This window comes from Aristolochia californica, unplaced genomic scaffold (genome assembly GCF_029961685.1).
Source record: "Aristolochia californica isolate CCGP_79_NKW_82.1479 unplaced genomic scaffold, dmAriCali1.0.hap1 SCAF_13, whole genome shotgun sequence".
Classification (NCBI taxonomy): domain Eukaryota; kingdom Viridiplantae; phylum Streptophyta; class Magnoliopsida; order Piperales; family Aristolochiaceae; genus Aristolochia; species Aristolochia californica.
Window position 1 is genome coordinate 16,955,815 of NW_027181804.1, and position 22,328 is coordinate 16,978,142.

A 22,328-nucleotide genomic window follows, 5' to 3' on the forward strand; every position below is an offset into this window, starting at 1 on the left:
GTTTAGAAGAAAAATGGGAGATTGAAAACCCAAGTTTGGATTTGAAAAAAAATTGAACATCCAAAAAGGAATTGCACAAACGCTGAGAGTGATAATTGAAAAAAGTATCTGTGATTTTTAAAGAAAGTAAACTCTTTTAGTTTTTTATATATTGGGTTTTGCAATCATCAGAAGAGGGGGACGAGGCATTTTTAACTGAGTTTTGACTCCCAAACCATAAGTCATTTCTAACAAAAATTATAGCAGTTACACATCAATAATCGATGAAAACATTTATGATGATCTTTTATTTTTAGGTCCGCTTTTTGTAAAATAGGGAAAAAGTGGGTTGTTTGGCTCAGGTAAATATCCCACAACAGGTTAACTTGAGAATATAATTTTTTCTACTCCTTGAAAATTTTAGATCATTAGGTCATTTGCATCTTCAACATGTTTCTGGCAAGCATATCCACGACATTTAAAACACGTTAGGATGAATTAGAAATCGCTTTCTTATAAAATTCCACCAAGCTATGAAGGGTTGTACTAGTCGAATTTCCCAAACATGGATAACAAAACTTTGGTGTTCAATTTTAGTGCGTGAAATAGTTTTCTTCACTTACACTTATTATAGTTTTCAATTTTTTGCATACATAAACTCTAAATTTTTCATCTTGTTGTGATCTTTTTGCCTTATCTTTTTTTTATTGGAAAAATGGGAGAGAGAAAACTCTAGTTTGTATTCGAAAAAAAATGATCATGCAAAATGGAAATGCACAAAAGCTGAGAGAGATAATTCCAAAAAGTATCAGTGATTTTTAAGGATTGTAAACTCTTTTAGTTTTTTATATTTATGGTTTTGCAATCATCGAAAGAGTGGGGCGAGGCATTTTCAAGTGATTATTGACTCCCAAACCATAAGTCATTTGTAACAAAAATTATAGCCGTCCCACATCATTAATCAATCAAAAAATTTACGATGATCAATGATTGTTTGGTCAGCATTTTTTAAAATAGGCAAAAAGTGTGTTGTTTGGCTCTGGTAAGTATCCCACCGGACGTTAACTTGAGAATTTTAATTTTTCTACTCCTTGAAATTTTTGGATCATTAGACAATTGCCATCTTCAACATATTTTTGGCATGCATATCCACCACATTTAAAACTCATGTAAACTCTAAAATTTTCATTTTGTTGTGAGCTATTTGTCTTTTCTTTTTGTTTACGAGAAAAGCTGGGAGACCGAAAACAGAAGTTTCCAAAATGGAAATTCACAAATGCTGAGTGAGATGAGTCCAAAAAGTATCTGTGATTTTTAAGGACTGTAAACTCTTTTAGTTTTTTATATATTGGGTTTTGCTATCATTGGAAGAGGTGGGGTGAGGAATTTTTAACTGAGTTTTGACTCCCAAACCATAAGTCCTTTCTAATAAAAAATATAGCCTTTGCACATCATTAATCGATCAAAACATTTACGATGATCTATGATTGTTAGGTCCGCTTTTTGTAAAATAGGCAAAAAATGGGTTGGTTTGCTCAGGTTAAAATCCCACAGCACATTAACTTGAGAATTTAATTTTTTCTACGCCTTGAAATTTTTGGATCATTAGGTCATTTGCATCTTCAACATGTTTGAGGCATGCATATCCCCCACATTTAAAACATGTTAGGATCAATTAGAAATCTTTTTCTTATAAAATTCCACCAAACTATTAGGGGTTGTACCAGTGGAATTTCCCAAACATGGATAACAAAACTTTGGTGTTCATTTTTATTGTGTGAAATAATTTTCTCACTTACATTTATTATATTTTTTAATTTTTTGCAGACATAAATTCTAAAATTTTCATTTTTTTGTGATCTATTTGCCTTATTGTTTTGTTTACAAGAAAATGTGAAAGTGAAAACTCAAGTTTGGAATTGAAAACAAATTTAACATCCAAAATGGAAATGCATAAATGCTGAGAGAGATAATTCATAAAAGTATCTATGATTTTTAAAGATTGAAAACTCTTTTAGTTTTTTATATATTGGGTTTTGCAATCGTAGGAAGAGGGGGACACGGACTTTTTAATTGACTGTTGACTCCCAAACCATAAGTAATTTCCAAAAAAAATTATAGCCATTACACATCATTAATCGATCAAAAAATTTACGATGATCTATGATTTTTAGGTCCACTTTGAAGTAAAAAAGACAAAAAGTGGGTTGTTTGGCACTGGTAAATATCCCATCGCACGTTAACTTGAGAATTTAATTTTTTCTGCTCCTTGAAATTTTGGACATTAGGTCATTTAAATCTTCAACTCATTTCAAGCATGCATATCCACCACATTTAAAACATGTTAGGATCAATTAGAAATCTCTTTCTTAAAAAATTCCACCATACAATTCGGGGTTGTACCAGTGGAATTTCCCAAGCATTGATAACAAAACTTTGGTGTTCATTTTTAGTGTGCGAAATAATTTTCTTCACTTAGATTTAATTTAGTTTTTAATTTTTTGCATACATAAAATATGAAATTTTCATTTTGTATTGGTCTATGTGCCTTATCTTTTTGTTTACGAGAAAAATGGGAGAGTGAAAACTCAATTTTGGATTTTAAAAAAAATTGAACATCCAATAATGAACTGCACAAAAGCTAAGAGAGATAGTTCTAAAAAGTATCTGTGCTTTTTAAGGATGTAAAATCTTTTAGTTTTTTACATATTGTGTTGTGCAATCATCAGAAGAGGGGGCAAGGCATTTTTAACTGAGTGTTGACTCCCAAACTATAAGTCATTTCTATCAAAAATTATAGCCATAACACATCATTAATCGATCAAAACATTTACGATGTTCTATAATTATTAGGTCCGCTTTTTGTAAAATAGGCAAAAAGTGGGTTGTTTTGCTCTGGAAAATATCCCACCGCTCATTAACTTGAGAATTTAATTTTTTCTACTCCTTCAAATTTTTGGATCATTAGGTCATTTGCATCTTTAACATCTTTCGGGCATGCATATCTACCACATTTAAAACATGTTAGAATCAATTAGAAATCTCTTTCTTGTAAAATTTCACTAAGCTATTACGGGTAGTACTTGTGGAATTTCCCAAACAAGGATAACAAAACCTTGGTGTTCATTTTTAGTGCGTGAAATAATTTTCTTCACTTACATTTATTTTAATTTTCAATTTTTTTGCATACATACACTCTAAAATTTTCATTTTTTTGTGATCTATTTGCCTTTTCTTTTTATTTACAAGAAAAAAGGGAGAGAGAAAACTCAAGTTTCGATTTGAAAAAAAATTGAACATCCAAAATGGAAATGCACAAATGCTGAGAGACATAATTCCAAAAAGTATCTGTGATTTTTAAGGATTGTAAACACTATTAGTTTTTTTATATATTGGGCTTTGCAATCATCGGAGGATGGCGCGGGCGGGGGGGGGGGGGGGTGGAAGGCGTTTGTAACTGATTGTTGACTTCCAAACCATAAGTCATTTCTAACAAAAATTATAGCCGTTACACCTCTTTAATCAATCAAAATGATTGTTAGCTCCGCTTTTTGTAACATGGCCAAAAAGTGGGTTGTTTGGCTCTCGTAAATATCCCACCACACTTTAACTTGAGAATTTAATTTTTTCTACACCTTGAAATTTTTTTATCATTAGGTCATTTGCATCTTCAACATGTTTCAGGCATGATATCCACCACATTTAAAACATGTAAGGATCAATTAGAAATCTTTTTCTTACAAAATTCCACCAAGCTATTAGGGGATGTAAGAGTGGAATTTCCTAAACATGGATAACAAAACTTTGGTGTCCATTTTTAGTGCGTGAAATAATTTTTCTTCACTTACATTTATTATTGTTTTCAATTTTTTGCGTACATAAACTCTTAAATTTTCATTTTGTTGTGATCTATTTGTCTTATCTTTTTGTTTACAAGAAAAATGGGAGAGTGAAAACTTAAGTTTGGATTTGAAAGAAAATTGAACATCCAAAATGGAAATGCACAAAAGTTGAGAGAGATAATTCAAAAAGGTATCTGTGATTTTTAAGGAAAGTAAACTCTTTTAGTTTTTTATATATTGGGTTTTGCAATCATTGGAAAGGGGGGAGGGGGGGGGGGGGGGGGGGGGGGAAGGCATTTTTAACTGAGTGTTGACTCCCAAACCATAAGTCATTACTAACAAAATTTCTAGCCATTACACATCAACAATCGATCAAAACATTTACAATGATATATGATTGTTAGGTCCGCCTTTTGTAAAATCGGCAAAAAGTGGGTTGTTTGGCTCAGGTAAATATCCCACAACACGTTAACTTGAGAATTTAATTTTTTTTACTCTTTGAAAATTTTGGATCATTAGGTCATTTGCATCTTCAATATGTTTCTGGCAAACATATCCACCACATTTAGAAATCTCTTTCTTATAAAATTCCACCTAGCTATGAGGGGTTGTACTGGTGGAATTTCCCAAACATGGATAACAAAACTTTGGTGTTCATTTTTAGTGAATGAAATAATTATCTTCACTTATATTTATTATAGTTTTCAATTTTTTGCATACATAAACTCTAAATTTTTCATTTTTTTGTGATCTTTTTGCCTTATCTTTTTGTTTACGGAAAAAATGGGAGGGAGAAAACTCTTGTTTGGATTTGAAAAAAAATATAACATCAAAAATGGAAATGCACAAATGTTGAGAGATAATTCCAAAAAGTATCAGTGATTTTTAAGGATTGTAAACTCTTTTAGTTTTATATATATTGGGTTTTGCAATCTTCGGAAGAGGGGGCGAGGCATTTTTAACTCATTGTTGACTCGCAAACTATAAGTCATTTCTAACGAAAGTTATAGATGTCACACATCATTAATCGATCAAAACATTTACGATGATCAATGATTATTTGGTCCGTGTATTGTAAAATAGGCATAAAGTGTGTTGTTTGGCTCAGGTAAATATCCCATCGGATGTTAACTTGAGAATTTTAATTTTTCTACTCCTTGAAATTTTGGATCATTGGATAATTTGCATCTTCAACATGTTTCAGGCATGAATATCCACCACATTGAAAACTCATGTAAACTCTAAAATTTTCATTTTATTGTAAGCTATTTCCCTTTTCTTTTTGTTTACGAGAAAAATGGGAGTGTGAAAACTCAAGTTTGGATTTGAAAAGAAATTGAACATCCAAAATCGAAATGCAAAAATGCTGAGAGAGATAATTCCAAAAAGTATCTGTTATTTTTAAGGATTGTAAACTCTTTTAGTTTTTTATATATTGGGGTTTGCAATCATCGGAAGAGATGGGGTGAGGCATTTTTAACTGAGGGTTGACTCCCAAACCATAAGTCATTTCTAACAAAAAAATATAACCGTTACACATCTTTAATCGATCAAAACATTTATGATGATCTATGATTGTTAGGTCCGCTTTTTTAAAAATAGGTAAAAAGTGGGTTTTTTTCCTCAGGTTAAAATCCCACCACACGTTAATTTGAGAATTTAATTTTTTCTACTCCTTGAAATTTTTGGATCATTAGGTCATTTGCATCTTCAACATGTTTCAAGCATGCATATCCACCACATTTAAAACATGTTAGGATCAATTAGAAATCTCTTTCTTACAGAATTCCACCAAACTATTAGGGGTTGTACCTGTGGAATTTCCCAAACATTGGTAACAAAACTTTGATGTTCATTTTTATTGCGTCAAATAATTTTCTCACTTACATTTATTATAGTTTTGAATTTTTTGCATACATAAATTCTAAAATTTTCATTTTTTTGTGATCTATTTGCCTTATCTTTTTGTTTACCAGAAAAATGGGAAAGTGAAAACTCAAGTTTGGATTTGAATAAAAATTGAACATCCAAAAGGGAAATACACAATTGCTGAGAGAGATAATTCATAAAAGTATCTATTATTTTTAAGGATGGTAAAATCTTTTAGTTTTTTTATATATTTGGTTTTGTAATCATAGAAAGAGGGGGGCATGACATTTTTAACTGAGTGTTGACTCCCAAACCATAAGTCATTTCCATAAAATATTGTAGCCGTTACACATCATTAATCGATAAAAACATTTATGATGATCTATGATTGTTAGGTCCGAATAAAATAGGCAAAATGTGGGTTGTTGGGCACTAGTAAATATCCCATCGCACGTTAACTTGAGAATTTAATTTTTTTCTACACCTCAAAACTTTTGGATCATTAGGTCATTTACATCTTCAACTCGTTTCAGGCATGCATATCCACCACATTTAAAACATGTTAGGATCAATTAGAAATTTCATTCTTATAAAATTACACCTAGCTATTAGGGTTTGTGCTAGTGGAATTACATAAACATGAAAAACAAAACTTTGGTGTTCATTTTTAGTGCGTGAAATAATTTTCTTCATTTAGATTTATTTTAGTTTTCAATTTTTTGCATGCATAAAATCTAAAATTTTCTTTTTGGTAGAGTGAAAACTCAAGTTTGGATTTTAAAAAAAATTGCACATCCAATATGGAAATGCAAAAATGCTGAGAGAGATAATTCCAAAAAGTATCTGTGATTTTTAAGAATTTTAAACACTTTTAGTTTTTTATGTATTGGGTTTTGCAATCATCTGCGAGGCATTTTTAACTGATTGTTGACTTCCAAACCATAAGTCATTTCTAACAAAAATTATAGCCATTACACCTCATTAATCAATCAAAACATTTGCGATGATCTATGATTGTTAGGTTCGCTTTTTGTAACTTGGGCAAAAAGTGGGTTGCTTGGCTCTAGTAAATATTCCACCGCATGTTAACTTGAGAATTTAATTTTTTCTACTCCTTGAAATTTTTTTATCATTAGATGATTTTCATCTTAATAATGTTTCAGGCACGCATATCCACCACATTTAAAATATGTTAGGATCAATTAGAAATCTCTTTCTTACAAAATTCCATCAAGCTATTAGGGGTTGTACCAATTGAATTTCCCAAACATGGATAACAAAAATTTGGTGTTCATTATTAGTGAGTGAAATAATTTTCTTCACTTACATTTATTATAGTTTTCAATTTTTTGCATACGTAAATTTTCATTTTGTTGTGATCTATTTACCTTATCTTTTTGTTTAAGAGACAAATGGGAGAGTGAAAACTCAAATTTGGATTTGAAAGAAAATTGAGCATCCAAAAAGGAAATGCACAAATGTTGAGAGAAATAATTCATAAAAGTATCTGGGATTTTTATGGATTGTAAACTCTTATAGTTTTTATATATTGGCTTTTGCAATCATTGGAGGAGGGGGGGGAGAGGCATTTCTAACTGAGTGTTGACTCCAAAAGCATAAGTCATTTCTAAATTATAGCCATTACACATCAATAATCGATCAAAACATTTACGATGATCTATGATTATTAGGTCAGCTTTTTGAAAAATAGGCAAAAAGAGGGTTATTTGGCACTGGTAAATATCACACCGAATGTTAACTTGAGAATTTAATTTTTTCAAGTCCTTAGAAAATTTTGGATCATTAGGTCATTTGCATCTTCAAGATGTTTTTGGCATGCATATCTACCACTTTTAAAACATGTTAGGATCAATTAGAAACTCTTTCTTATAAAATTCCACTTAGCTATTAAGGGTTGTATTAGTGGAATTTCACAAACATGGATAACAAAACTTTGGTGTTCATTTTCAGTGTGTGAAATAATTTTCTTCACTAACATTTATTTTAGTTTTCAATTTTTTTGCATACATAAACTCTAAAATTTTCATTTTGTTGTGATCTATTTGCCTTATCTTTTTGTTTACAAGTATAATGGGAGAGTGAAAACTCAAGTTTGGATTTCAAAAAAAATTGAACATCCAAAATGGAAATGTACAAATGCTGAGAGAGATAATTCCAAAAAGTATCTGTGATTTTTAAGGATTGTAAACTCTTTTAGTTTTTTATATATTGGGTTTTGAAATCATCGGAAGAGGGGTGGCGAGGCATTTTTAACTGAGTGTTGACTCCCAACCATAAGTTATTTCAAACAAAAATTATAGTTGTTACACATCATTAATCGATCAAAACATTTACGATGATGTATGATTGTTAGGTCCGCTTTTTGTAAAATAGGCAAAACGTTGGTTGTTTGCCTCTCATAAATATTCCTTCTCATGTTAACTTGAGAATTTAATTTTTTCTACTCTTTGAAATTTTTGGATCATTAGATCATTGGCATCGTCAACATGTTTCAGGCATGCATATCCACCTCATTTAAAACATGTTAAGATCAATTGGAAATCTCTTTCTTATAAAATTCCACCAAGTTATTAGGGGTTGTACTAGTGGAATTACCCAAACATGGATAAAAAAACTTTGGTGTCCATTTTTAGTGCGTGAAATAATTTTCTTCACTTACATTTATTATAGTTTTCAATTTTTTGCATACTTAAACTCTAAAGTTTTCATTTTGTTGTGAAATATTTGCCTTATCTTTTTGTTTACGAGAAAATTGAAAGAGTGAAAACTCTAGTTTGGATTTGAAAAAAATTGAACATTCAAGATGGAAATGCACTAATGCTGAGAGTGATAATTCCAAAAAGTAACTTTGATTTTTAAGGATTGTAAACTCTTTTAGTTTTTTATATATTGGGTTTTGCAATCATCGCAAGAGGGGAGGAGAGGCATTTTAACTGAGTGTTGACTCCCAAACCTTAAGTAATTTCTAACAAAAGTATTGCCTTTACACATTATTCATCGATCAAAATATTTACGATGATCTATGATTGTTAGGTCCTCTTTTTGTAAAATAGGCAAAAGTGGGTTGTTTGGCTCAGGAAAATATCCCATTGGGCGTAAACTTGAGAATTTAATTTTTTCTACTTGAAATTTTTTAACCATTAGGTCATTTGCATTTTCATCTTGCTATCCACTACATTTAAAACATGTTAGGACCAATTAGAATTCTCTTTCTTACAAAATTCCACCAAGCTATTAGGGGTTGTACCAGTGGAATTTCCAAAACATGGACAACAAAACTTTGGTGTTCATTTTTAGTGCGTTAAATAATTTTCTTCACTTACATTTATTATATTTTTCAATTTTTTGCATACATAAACTCTAAAATTTTTATTTTGTAGTGATTTATTTGTCTTATCTTTTTGTTTACTAGAAAAATTGGAGAGGGAAAAATCAAGTTTGGATTTGAAAAAATGCTGAGAGACATAATTGAACATCCAAAATTGAAATGCACAAATGCTGAGAGACATAATTCCAAAAAGTATCTATGATTTTTAAGGATTGTAAACGCTTTTAGTTTTTTAAATATTGGGTTTTGCAATCATCGAAAATGGGGAGTGAGGCATTTTAAACTATGTTTTTGACTCACAAACCATAAGTCATTTCTGACAAAAATTTTAGTCGGTACACATCATTAATTGATCATAACATTTACAATGATCTATGATTGTTACATTCGCTTTTGGTAAAATAGGCAAAAGGTGACTTGTTTGACTCAAGTAAATATCCCACCACACGTTAACTTGAGAATTTAATTTTTTCTTCGCCTTGAAATTTTGGATCATTAGGTCATTTGCATCTTCAACATTTTCAGGCATGCATATCCACTACATTTAAAACATGTTACGATCAATTAGAAATCTCTTTATTTTAAAATTCCACCAAGCTATGAGGGGTTGTACTAGTAGAATTTCCCAAACATGGATAACAAAACTTTGGTGTTCATTTTTGGTGTGTGAAATAATATTCTTCACTTACATTTATTATAGTTTTCAATTGTTTGCATACATAAACTCTAAAATTTTTATTTTTTTGTGAGCTATATGCCTTATCTTTTGTTCACGAGGAAAATGGGAGAGTGAAAACTCTAGTTTGGATAAGAAAAAAAATTGATCCAAAATGGAAATGCACAAATGTTGAGAGAGATTATTCAAAAATGTATCTTTGATTTTTAAGGATTATAAACTCTTTTAGTGTTTTGTATATTGGGTTTTACAATCATCGGATGAGGGGGAGTGAGGCATTTTTAACTGAGTGTTGACTCCCAAACCATAAGTCCTTTCTAACAAAAATTATAGCCGTTAGAAAACATTAATCAATCAAAACATTTACGATGATCTATGATTGTTAGGACCGCTTTTTGTGTAATAGGCAAAAAGTGGGTTGTTTGGCTTTGGTAAATATCCCACAGCATGTTAACTTGAGAATTTAATTTTTTCTACTCCTTGAAATATTTGGAACATTAGATCATTTTCATCTTCAACATGTTTCAGGCATGCATATCCACCACATTTAAAACATATTAGGATCAGTTAAAAATCTCTTTCTTACAAAATTCCACCAAGCTATTAGGGGTTGTACTAGTGGAATTTCCCAAACATGGATAACAAACCTTTGGTGTTCATTTTTAGTGCATGAACTAATTTTCTTCATCTACATTTATTATAGTTTTCAATTTTTTGCATACATAAAGTCTAAAATTTTCATTTTGTTGTGATCTATTTGCTTTATCTTTTTGTTTACGAGAAAAATGGGAGAGAGAAAACTCAAGTTTGGATTTGAAAAACAATTGAACATCCAAAATGGAAATGCACAAATGCTGAAAGAGATAATTCCAAAAAGTATTTGTGATTTTTATAGATTGTAAACTCTTTTAGTTTTTATATATTGGGTTTTGCAATCATCGGAAGGGGGGGGGGATGGCAATTTTAACTGAGTGTTGACTTCCTATCCATAAGTCATTTCTAACAAAAATTATAGCCGTTACACATCATTAATCGATCAAATTGTTTTTAATGATCTATGATTGTTAGGTCTGCTTTTTGTAAAGTAGGAAAAAAGTGGGTTGTTTGCCTTTGGTAAATATCCCACCGCACGTTAACTTGAGAATTTAATTTTTTCTTCTCCTTGAAATTTTTGGATCATTAGGTCATTTTCATCTTCAACATGTTTCAGGAAAGCATATCCACCACATTTAAAACATGTTAGGATCAATTATAAATCTCTTTCATATAAAATTCCACCATGCTATTAGGGGTTGTACAAGTGGAATTTCCCACACGTGGATAACAAAAATTTGGTGTTCATTTTTAGTGCGTGAATTAATTTACTTCACTTACATTTATTATAGTTTTCAAATGTTTTTGCATACATATACTCCAAAATTTTCATTTTGTTGTGACCTATTTGCCTTTTCTTTTTGTTTACGACAAAAATGGGAGAGTGAAAACATGAGTTTGGATTTGAAAAAAATTGAACATCCAAAATGGAAATGGACAAATGCTGAGAGAGATAATTCCAAAAAGATTCATTGATTTTTTAGGATTGTAAACTCCTTAAGTTTTTTCTATATTGGGTTTTTCTATCATTGGAAGAGGGGGGCGAGGCATTTTTAACTAAGTGTTGACTCCCTATCCATAAGTCATTTCTTACATAAATTATAGCCATTACACATCATTAATCGATCAAAACAGTTACGATGATCTATGATTGTAAGTTCGCTTTTTGTAAAATAGGCAAAAAGAGGGTTGTTTCTCTCTAGAAAATATCCCACCTCGCATTAACTTGAGAATTTAATTTTTTCTTTCCCTTGAAATTTTTGGATCATTAGGACATTTTCATCTTCAACATGTTTCAGGCATGCATATCCACCTCATTTAAAACACGTGAGGATCAATTAGAAATCTCTTTCTTATAAAATTCCACCAAGCTATGAGTTGTACTAGTGGAATTTCCCAAACATGTATAACAAAACTTTGGTGTTCATTTTTAGTACATGAAATAATTTTTTTCACTTACATTTATTATAGTTTTTAATTTTTTGCATACATAAACTCTAAAATTTTCATTTTGTTGTGATCTATTTGAGTTATCTTTTTGTTTATGAGAAAATTGGGAGAGTGAAAACTCAAGTTTGGATTTGAAAAAAGTTGAATGTCCAAAATGGAAATACACAAATGCTAAGAGATATAATTCCAAAAAGAATCTATGATTTTTAAGGATTCTAAACTCTTTTAGTTCTTTCTATATTGGGTTTTGCAATCATCGGGAGAGGGGTGGCGAGTCATTTTTAACTGAGTGTTGACTCCCAAACTATAAGTCATTTCAAACAAATATTATAGTTGTTACACATCATTAATCGATCAAAACATTTACGATGATCTATGATTGTTAGGTCCGCTTTTTGTAAAATAGGCAAAAAGTTGGTTGTTTGCCTCTGGTAAATATTCCTTCTCATGTTAACTTGAGAATTTAATTTTTTCTACTCTTTGAAATTTTTGGATCATTAGGTCATTGCCATCTTCAACATGTTTCAAGCACGCATATCCACCTCATTTAAAACATGCTAAGATCAATTAGAAATCTCTTTCTTATAAAATTCCACCAAGCTATTAAGGGTTGTACTAGTGGAATTTCCCAAACATGGATAACAAAATTTTGGTGTTCATTTTTAGTGCATGAAATAATTTTCTTCACTTATATTTATTATATTTTTCAATTTTTTGCATACATAAACTCTAAAGTTTTAATTTTGTTGTGATCTATTTGCCTTATCTTTTTGTTTACGAGAAAAATGGGAGAGTGAAAACTCAAGTTTGGATTTGAAAAAATATTGAACATCCAAAATCGAAATGGAAAAATGCTGAGAGAGATAATTCCAAAAAGTATCTATGATTTTTAAGGATTTTAAAATCTTTTAGTTTTTTTAATATTGGGTTTTGCAATCATCGAAAAAGGGGAGTGAGGCATTTTAAACTATGTTTTTCACTCCCAAACCATAAGTCATTTCTGAAAAAAAAATTAGCTGTTATACATCATTAATCGATTAAAACATTTACAATGATCTATGATTGTTACATCCGCTTCTGGTAAAATAGGTAAAAGGTGAGTTGTTTGACTCAGGTAAATATCCCATCGCACGTTAACTTGAGAATTTAATTTTTTCGTCTCCTTAAAAATTTGGATCATTAAGTCATTGGCATCTTCAACATTTTTAGGCATGCATATCTACCACATTAAAACATGTTACGATCAACTAGAAATCTCTTTCTTACAAAATTCCACCAAGCTATTAGGGGTTGAACTAGTGGAATTTCCCAAACATGGATAACAAAACTTTGGTGTTCATTTTTACTGCGTGAACTAATTTTCGTCATCTACATTTATTATAGTTTTCAATTTTTGGCATACATAAACTCTAAAATTTGCATTTTTTTGTGATCTATTTGTTTTATCTTTTTGTTTAGCAGAAAAATGGGAGAGTGAAAACTCAAGTTTGGATTTGAAAAAAAATTCAACATCCAAAATGGAAATGCAGAAATGCTGAGAGAGATAATTCCAAAAAGTATCTGTGATTTTTAAAGATTGTAAACTCTTTTAATTTTTTATATATAGGGTTTTCCAATCATCGGAAGAGGGGGGGGGGGGGGGGGGGAGGCCTTTTTAACTCAGTGTTGACTTCCTATCCATAAGTCATTTCTAACAAAATTATAGCCGTTACACATCATTAATCAATCAAAACATTTTTGATGATCTATGATTGTTAGGTCCGTTTTTTTAAAAATAGGAAAAAAGTGGGTTGTTTGCCTTTGGTAAATTTCCCACCGCACGTTAACTTCAGAACTTGATTTTTCACACTCCTTGAAATTTTTTTATCATTAGGTCATTTGCAACTTCAACATTTTTCAGGCAATCATATCCACCACATATAAAACATGTTAGGATCAATTTGAAATCTCTTTCATATAAAATTCCACCATGCTATTAGAGGTTGTACAAGTGGAATTTCCCAAACATGGTTAACAAAAATTTGGTGTTCATTTTTAGTGCATGAAATAATTTACTTCACTTACATTTATTATAGTTTTCAAATGTTTTTGCATACATATACTCCAAAATTTTGTTTTTGTTGTGACCTCTTTGCCTTATATTTTTGTTTACAAGAAAAATGGGAGAGTGGAAACTCGAGTTTGGATTTGAAAAAAAATTGAATATCGAAAATGGAAATGCCCAAATCCTGAGAGAGATAATTCCAAAAAGATTCGTTGATTTTTGAGGATTGTAAACTCCTTAAGTTTTTTCTATATTGGGTTTTTCTATCATCAGAAGAGGGGAGCGAGGCATTTTAAACTGAGTGTTGACTCCCAATCCATAAGTCTTTTCTTACAAAAATTATAGTCACTACATATCATTAATCGATCAAAACATTTACGATGATCTATGATTGTTAAGTCCGCTTTTTTTAAAATAGGCAAAAAGAGGGTTGTTTCTCTCTGGTAAATATCCCACCGCCCGTTAACTTGGGAATTTAATTTTTTCTACTCCTTGAAATTTTTGGATCATTAGGTCATTTGCATCTTCAACATGTTTCTGGCATGTATATCCACCACATTTTAAACATGTTAAGATTAATTAGAAATCTCTTTCTTATAAAATTCCACCAAGCTATTAAGGGTTGCACTAGTGGAATTTCCAAAACATCGATAACGAAACTTTGATGTTCATTTTTAGTGAGAGAAATAAAATATTTTTAATTTTTTTGCATACATAAACTCTAAAATTTTCATTTTGTTGTGTTCTATTTTCCTTATCTTTTTGTTTACGACAAAAATGGGAGAGACTCAAGTTTGGATTTGAAAAAAATTGAACATCCAAAAAAGAATACCACAAATGCTCAGAGAGATAATTCCAAAATATTTCTGTAATTTTTTAGGATTGTATACTCTTTTAGTTTTTTTATATTGGGTTTTGCAATCATCGGAATTGCGGGGGGGGGGGGGGGGGGGGGGGGGGGGGGGGGTGGGTGGTGGGGTGGCATTATTAATTGAGTGTTGACTCCCAAATGTTAAGTCATTTCTAAGTAAATTATAGCCATTACACATCATTAATAAATCAAAAAATTTATGATGATCTATGGTTGTTAGGTCCACTTTTTGTAAAATAGGCAAAAACTGGGTTGTTTGTCTCTGGTAAATATCCTACCACACGTGAACTTGAGAATTTAATTTTTTCTACTCCTTGGAAATTTTTGGATCATTAGGTCATTTGCATTTTCAACATGTTTCAGGCATTCATATCCACCACATTTAAAACTTGTTAGGATAAATTAGAAATCTCTTTCTTATAAAATTCCACCAAGCTATTAGGGGTTGTACTAGTGGAATTTCCTAAATATAAATAACAAAACTTTTGTGTTCACTTTTGGTGCGTGAAATAATATTCTTCACTTACATTTATTATAGATTTCAAATTTTTGCATACATAAACTCTAATTTTTTTTTTGTAGTGATCTATTTGCAATTTCTTTTTGTTTACGAGAAAAAAGGGAGAGTGAAAACTCAAGTTTTGATCTGAAAAAAATTGAACATCCAAAATGGAAATGCACAAATGCTAAGAGAGATAATTCCAAAAAGTATTCTTGATTTTTAAGGATGGTAAACTCTTTTACTTTTTTATATATTGATTTTTGCAATCATCGGGGTGAGCCATTTTTAACTGAGTGTTGACTCCCATACCATAAGTTATTTCTAACAAAATTATAGCCGTTACACGTCATTAATCGATCTAAACATTTACGATGATCTATGATTTTTCGGTTTGCTTTTTGTAAAATAGACAAAAAGAGAGTTGTTTGTCTCTGGTAAATATCCCCCAACACGATAACTTGAGAATTTAATTTTTTCTACTCCTAGAAATTTTTGAATCATTTGGTCATTTGCATCTTCAACATGTTTTAGGCATGCATATCCACCACATTTAAAACATGTTAGGATCAATTAGAAATCTTTTTCTTATAAAATTCCACCAAGCTCTTTTGGGTTGTACTAGTGGATTTTCCAAAACATGGATAACAAAACTTTGGTGTTCAGTTTTAGTAGGTGAAATAATTTGCTTCACTTACATTTATTGTAGCTTTCAATTTTTTCCATACATAAACTCTAAAATTTTCATTTTGTTGTGATCTATTTGCCTTATCTTTTTGTTTTCTAGAAAAATGGGAGAGTGAAAACTCTAGTTTGTATTTGAAAAAAAATTAAACATCTAAAATGGAAATGCACAAATGCTAAAAGCGATAATTCCAAAAAGTATCTGTGATTTTTAAGGATTGTAAATCTTTTAGTTTTTTATATATTGGGTTTTGCAATCATCAGAAGAGGGGGACGAGGCATTTTTAACTCAGTGTTGACTCCCAAACCACAAGTCATTTCTAACAAAAATTATAGCCGTTACACATCATTAATCGATCAAAACATTTACAATGATCTATGATTGTTATGTATGCTTTTTATAAAATAGGCAAAATGAGGGTTGTTTGCCTCTGGTAAATATCCCACCACATGTTAACCTTAGAATTTACCTTTTTTTACTCGAAATTTTTGGATCATTAGGTCATTTGCATCTTCAACATGTTTCTCGCATGCATATCCACTACATTTTCAACATGTTAGGATGAATTAGAAATCTCTTTCTTATAAAATTCCATCAAGCTATTAAGGGTTGCACTAGTGGAATTTCCAAAACATCGATAACGAACCTTTTATGTTCATTTTTAGTGCGAGAAATAATTTTCTTCACTTACATTTATAATAGTTTTCAATTTTTTGCATACATAAACTCTAAAATTTTCATTTTGTTGTGATTTGTTTGCCTTATCTTTTTGTTTACGAGAAAATCGGAGAGTGAAAACTCATGTTTGGATTTAAAAAAAAAAATTTAACATCCAAAAAAGAATAGGACAAATGCTCAGAGAGATATTCCAAAATATTTCTGTAATTTTTAAGCATTGTAAACTCTTTTAGTTGTTTTATATTGGGTTTTGCAATCATTGGAATAGGGCGGGAGGGGGGGGGGGGTGCGAGGCATTTTTAACTGAGTGTTGACTCCCAAATGATAAGTCATTTCTAAGTAAATTATTATAGTCGTTACACATCATTAATCGATCAAAACATTTATGATGATCTATGATTGTTAGGTCCGCTTTTTGTAAAATAGGCAAAATTTGGGTTGTTTGTTTCTGGTAAATATCCCACCGCACATAAACTTGAGAATTTAATTTTTTCTACTCCTTGGATATTTTTGGATCATTAGGTCCTTTGCATCTTCAACATGTTTCAGGCATGCATATCCACCACATTTAAAATGTATTAGGATAAATTAGAAATCACTTTCTTATAAAATTCTACCAAGCTTTTAGCGGTTGTACTAGTGGAATTTACCAAACATGGATAACAAAACTTTGGTATTCATTTTTAGTGCGTGAAATAATAATATTCTTAACTTAAATTTATCATAGATTTCAATTTTTTGCGTACATAAAATCTAAAATTTTCATTTTGTTGTGATCTATTTGCCATTTCTTTTTGTTTACGAGGAAAATGGGAGAGTGAAAACTCAAGTTTGGATTTGAAAAAAATTGAACATCCAAAATGGAAATGCACAAATGGTAAGAGAGATAATTCCAAAAAGTATTCTTGATTTTTAAGGATGGTAAACTCTTTTATTTTTTTATATATTGAGTTTTGCAATCATCGGGGCGAGCCATTTTTGACTAAGTGTTGACTCCCATACCATAAGTTATTTCTAACAAAATTATAGTCGTTACACATCATTAATCGATCAAAACATTTACGATGATCTATGATTGTTCGGTCTGCTTTTTGTAAAATAGGCAAAAAGTGAGTTGTTTGTCCCTGGTAAATATTCCCTGCACATTAACTTCAGAATTTAATTTTTTCTACTCCTTGAAATTTTTGCATCATTTGGTCATTTGCATCTTCAACATGTTTTAGGCATGCATATCCACCACATTTAAAACTTGTTAAGATCAATTAGAAATCTTTTTCTTATAAAATTCCACCAAGCTATTTGGGGTTGTGCTAGTGGAATTTCCCAAACATGGATCACAAAACTTTGGTGTTCATTTTTAGTGTGTGAAATAATTTTCTTCACTTACATTTATCATATTTTTAAATTTTTAGCATACATAAACTCTAAAATTTTCATTTTGTTGTGATCTATTTGAGTTATCTTTTTGTTTATGAGAAAAATGGGAGAGTGAAAACTCAAGTTTCGATTTGAAAAAATTTGAACGTCCAAAACGGAAATACACAAATCCTAAGAGAGATAATTCCAAAAAGAATTTGTGATTTTTAAGGATCGTAAACTCTTTTAGTTAATTCTATATTGGGTTTTACAATCATAGGCAAGGGGGGGGGGGAGGAGGAGGCATATTTAAAAGAGTGTTGACTCCCAAACCATAAGTTATTTCTATCATAAATTATAGTTGTTACACATCATTAGTTGATCAAAATATTTATGATGATCTATGATTGTTAGGTCTGCTTTTTGTAAAATAGGCAGAAAGAGGGTTGTTTGGCTATGGTAAATATCCCACCACACCTTTACTTGAGAATTTAATTTTCTCTAAAAATTGAAATTTTTGGATCATTAGGTCATTTGCATCTTCAACATGTTTCAGGCATGCTTATCCACCACACTTAAAACATGTTAGGATCAATAAGAAATATCTTTCTTATAAAATTCCACGAAGCTATGAGGGGTGGTACTAGTTGAATTTTCCAAACATGGATAAGAAAACTTTGGTGTTTATTTTTAGTGCATTAAATAATTGTCTTCATTTAAATTTATTATAGCTTCCAATTTTTTGCATACATAAACTCTAAAATTTTCATTTTGTTGTGATCTAATTTCCTTATCTAAGTTTACGAGAAAAATGGGAGAATAAAAACTCAAGTTTGGCTTTGAAAAAAATTGAATATCCAGAATGGAAATTCACAAATGCTGAGAGAGATAATTCCAAAGAGTATCTGTGATTTTAAAGGATGGTAAAATATTTTAGTTTTTTATATATTGGGTTTTGCGATCGTTGGAAGAGGGTGGGGGGGGGGGGGAGGAGATGGCTCTTGTTACTGAGTGTTGATTCCCAAACCATAAGTTAGGTAAATATCCCACAACACGTTAACATGAGAATTGAATTTTTTCTACTGCTTGAATTTTTTGGATCATTAGGTCATTTGCATCTTCAATATATTTCAGGCATGCATATCCACCACATTTAAAACTTGTCAGGATCAATTAGAAATCTCTTTCATATAGAATTCCACCAAAGATATTAGGGGTTATACAAATGGAATTTCCCAAACAAGGATTACAAAACATTGGTCTTCATTTTTAGTGTGTGGAATAATTTTCTTCACTTAAATTTATTATAGTTTTAAATTTTTTGCATACATCAACTCTAAAATTTTCATTTTGTTGTGATCTATTTGCCTTATCTTTTTGTTCACGAGAAAAATGGGTGAGTGAAACCTCAAGTTTGGATTTGACACAAAATTGAACATCCAAAATAGAAATGTACAAATGCTGAGAGAGATAATTCAAAAAAGTTTTTGTGATTTTTAGGGATTGTAAACTCTTTTAGTCTTTTCTATATTGGGTTTTGCAATCATTGGAAGAGTGGAGGCGAGGCATTTTGAACTGAGTGTTGACTCCCAAACAATAAGTCATTACTAAGAAAAATTATAGCCGTTACACATCATTAATTGATCAAAACATTTACGATGATCTATGATTGTTAGGTCCACATTTTGTAAAATAGGCAAAAAATAGGTTGTTTCGCTCAGGTAAATATCCCACACCCCACGTTAACTTGGGAATTTAATTTTTTCAACTCCTTGAAATTTTGGGATCATTAGGTCATTTGCATCTTCAACATGTTTCAGGCATGCATATCCATCACATTTAAAACATGTTACGATCAATTAGAAATCTCATACTTATAAAATTCCACCAAGCTATTAGGGGTTGTACTAGTGGAATTTACCAAACATGGATAACAAAAATTTGGTGTTCATTTTTAGTTCGTGAAATAATTTTCTTCACTTACATTTATTATAATTTTCAAAATTTTTTGCAAACATATACTCTAAATTTTTCATTTTTTTGTGATCTATTTGCCTAATCTTTTTGTTTACGAGAAAAATGGGAGAGTGAAAACTCAAGTTTGGATTTGAAAAAAAATTGAACATCCAAAATGGAAATGCACAAATGCTGAGAGAGATATTCCAAAAACTTTTTGTGATTTTTGAGGATTCTAAACTCTTTAATTTTTTTCTATATTGGGTTTTGCAATCATCGGAAGAAGGGGGCGAGGCATCTTCAACAGAGAGTTGACTCCCAAACAAAAAGTCATTTCTTAAAAAAATTATAGTCGTTTCACATCATTAATCGATCAAAACATTTACGATGATCTATGATTGTTAGGTAAGCTTTTTGTAAAATATGCAAAAAGCGCGTTGTTTGTCTCTGGTAAATATCCCACCTTACGTTGACCTGAAAATTTAATTTTTTCTACTCCTTGAAATTTTTGAATAATTAGGTCATTTGCATCTTCAACAAGTTTCAGGCATGCATATCCACCACATTTAAAACATGTAGGATCATTTAGAAATCTCTTTCTTATAAAATTTCACCAAGCTATTAGGGGTTGCACTAGTGGAATTTCCCAAACATGGATAACAAAACTTTGATGTTCATTTTTAGTGCGAGAAATAATTTTCCTCACTTACATTTATTATAGTTTTCAATTTTTTGCATACATAAACTCTAAAATTTTCATTTTGTTGTGATCTATTTGCATTATCTTTTTGTTTAGGAGAAAAATGGGAGAGTGAAAACTCAAGTTTGGATTGGAAAAAAATTGAACATTCAAAATGAAAATGCACAAATGCTGAGAGAGATATTTCATAAAGGTATCTGTGATTTTTAAGGAGACTAAACTCTTTAGTTTTTTACAAATTGGGTATTGCAATCATCGGTAGAGGGGGGAGGGGGGTGGTGGCTTTTTTAACTGAGTGTTGACTCCCATACCATAAGTCATTTCTAATCAAATTTTAGCTGTTACTCATCATTTTTCGATCAAAACATTTATGATGATCTATGATTGTTAGGTCTGCTTTTTGTAAAATTGGTAAAAAGTGGGTTGTTTGTCTCTGGTAAATATCCCACCGCACGTTAACTTGAGAATTTAATATTTTCTACTCTTTGAAGTTTTTGGATCATTAGGTCATTTGCATCTTCAACATGTTACAGGCATACATATCCACCACATTTAAAACATGTTAGGATCAATTAGAAATCTCTTTCTCATAAAATTCCACCAAGCTATTACAGGTTGTACTAGTGGAATTTCCCAAACATGGATAACAAAACTTTGGTGTTCATTTTTAGTGCGTGAAATAATATTCTACAATTACATTTATTCTAGTTTTCAATTTTTTGCATACATAAACTCTAAAATTTTCATTTTATTGTGATCTGTTTCCCATTTCTTTTTGGTTACGAGAAAAAGAGGAGAGTCAAAACTCATGTTTGGATTTCACAAGAATTGAACATCCAAAATGGAAATGCACAAATACTTAGAGAGATAATTCATAAAAGTATCTGTGATTTTTAAGGATGGTAAACTCTATTAGCTTTTTATATATTGGGTTTTGCAATCATCAGAAGAGGGGGGTGACGCATTTTTAACTGAGTGTTGACTCCCATACCATTAGTCATTTCAAACAAAATTATAGCTGTTACACATCATTAATCGATCAAAATATTTACGATGATCTATGATTGTTAGGTCCACTTTTTGTAAAATTGGCAAAAAGTGGGTTGTTGGTCTCTGGTAAATATCCCCCCGGACGTTAACTTGAGAATTTAATTTTTTCTACTCCTATAATTTTTTGCATCATTAGGTGATTTGCATCTTCAACATGTTTCAGGCATGCATATCCACCACATTTAAAAAATGTTAGTATCAATTAGAAATCTCGTTCATATAAAATTCCACAAAGCTATTAGGGGTTAAACTAGAGGAATTTCCCAAACATGGATAAGAAAACATTGGTGTATATTTTTAGTGCGTGAAATAATTTCCTTCACTTACATTTATTATAGTTTTCAATTTTTTGCATACATAACTCTAAAATTTTCATTTTGTTGTGATCTATTTGCCTTATCTTTTTGTTTACGAAAAAAATGGGTGGGTGAAAACTCAAAGTTTGGATTTGATAAAAAATTGAACTTCCAAAATGGAAATGCACCAATGCTGAGAGAGATAATTCCAAAAAGTATCTATGAATTTTAAGGATTTAAAACTCATTTAGTTTTTTATATATTGCGTTTTGAAATCATCAGAAGAGGGGGGCGAGGCATTTTTAACTGAGTGTTGACTCCCAAACCATAAGTCATTTCTAACAAAAATTATTGCCATTACACATCATTAATCGATCAAAAATAATTATGATGATCTTTGATTATTAGGTCCGCTTTTTGTAAATTAGGCAAAAA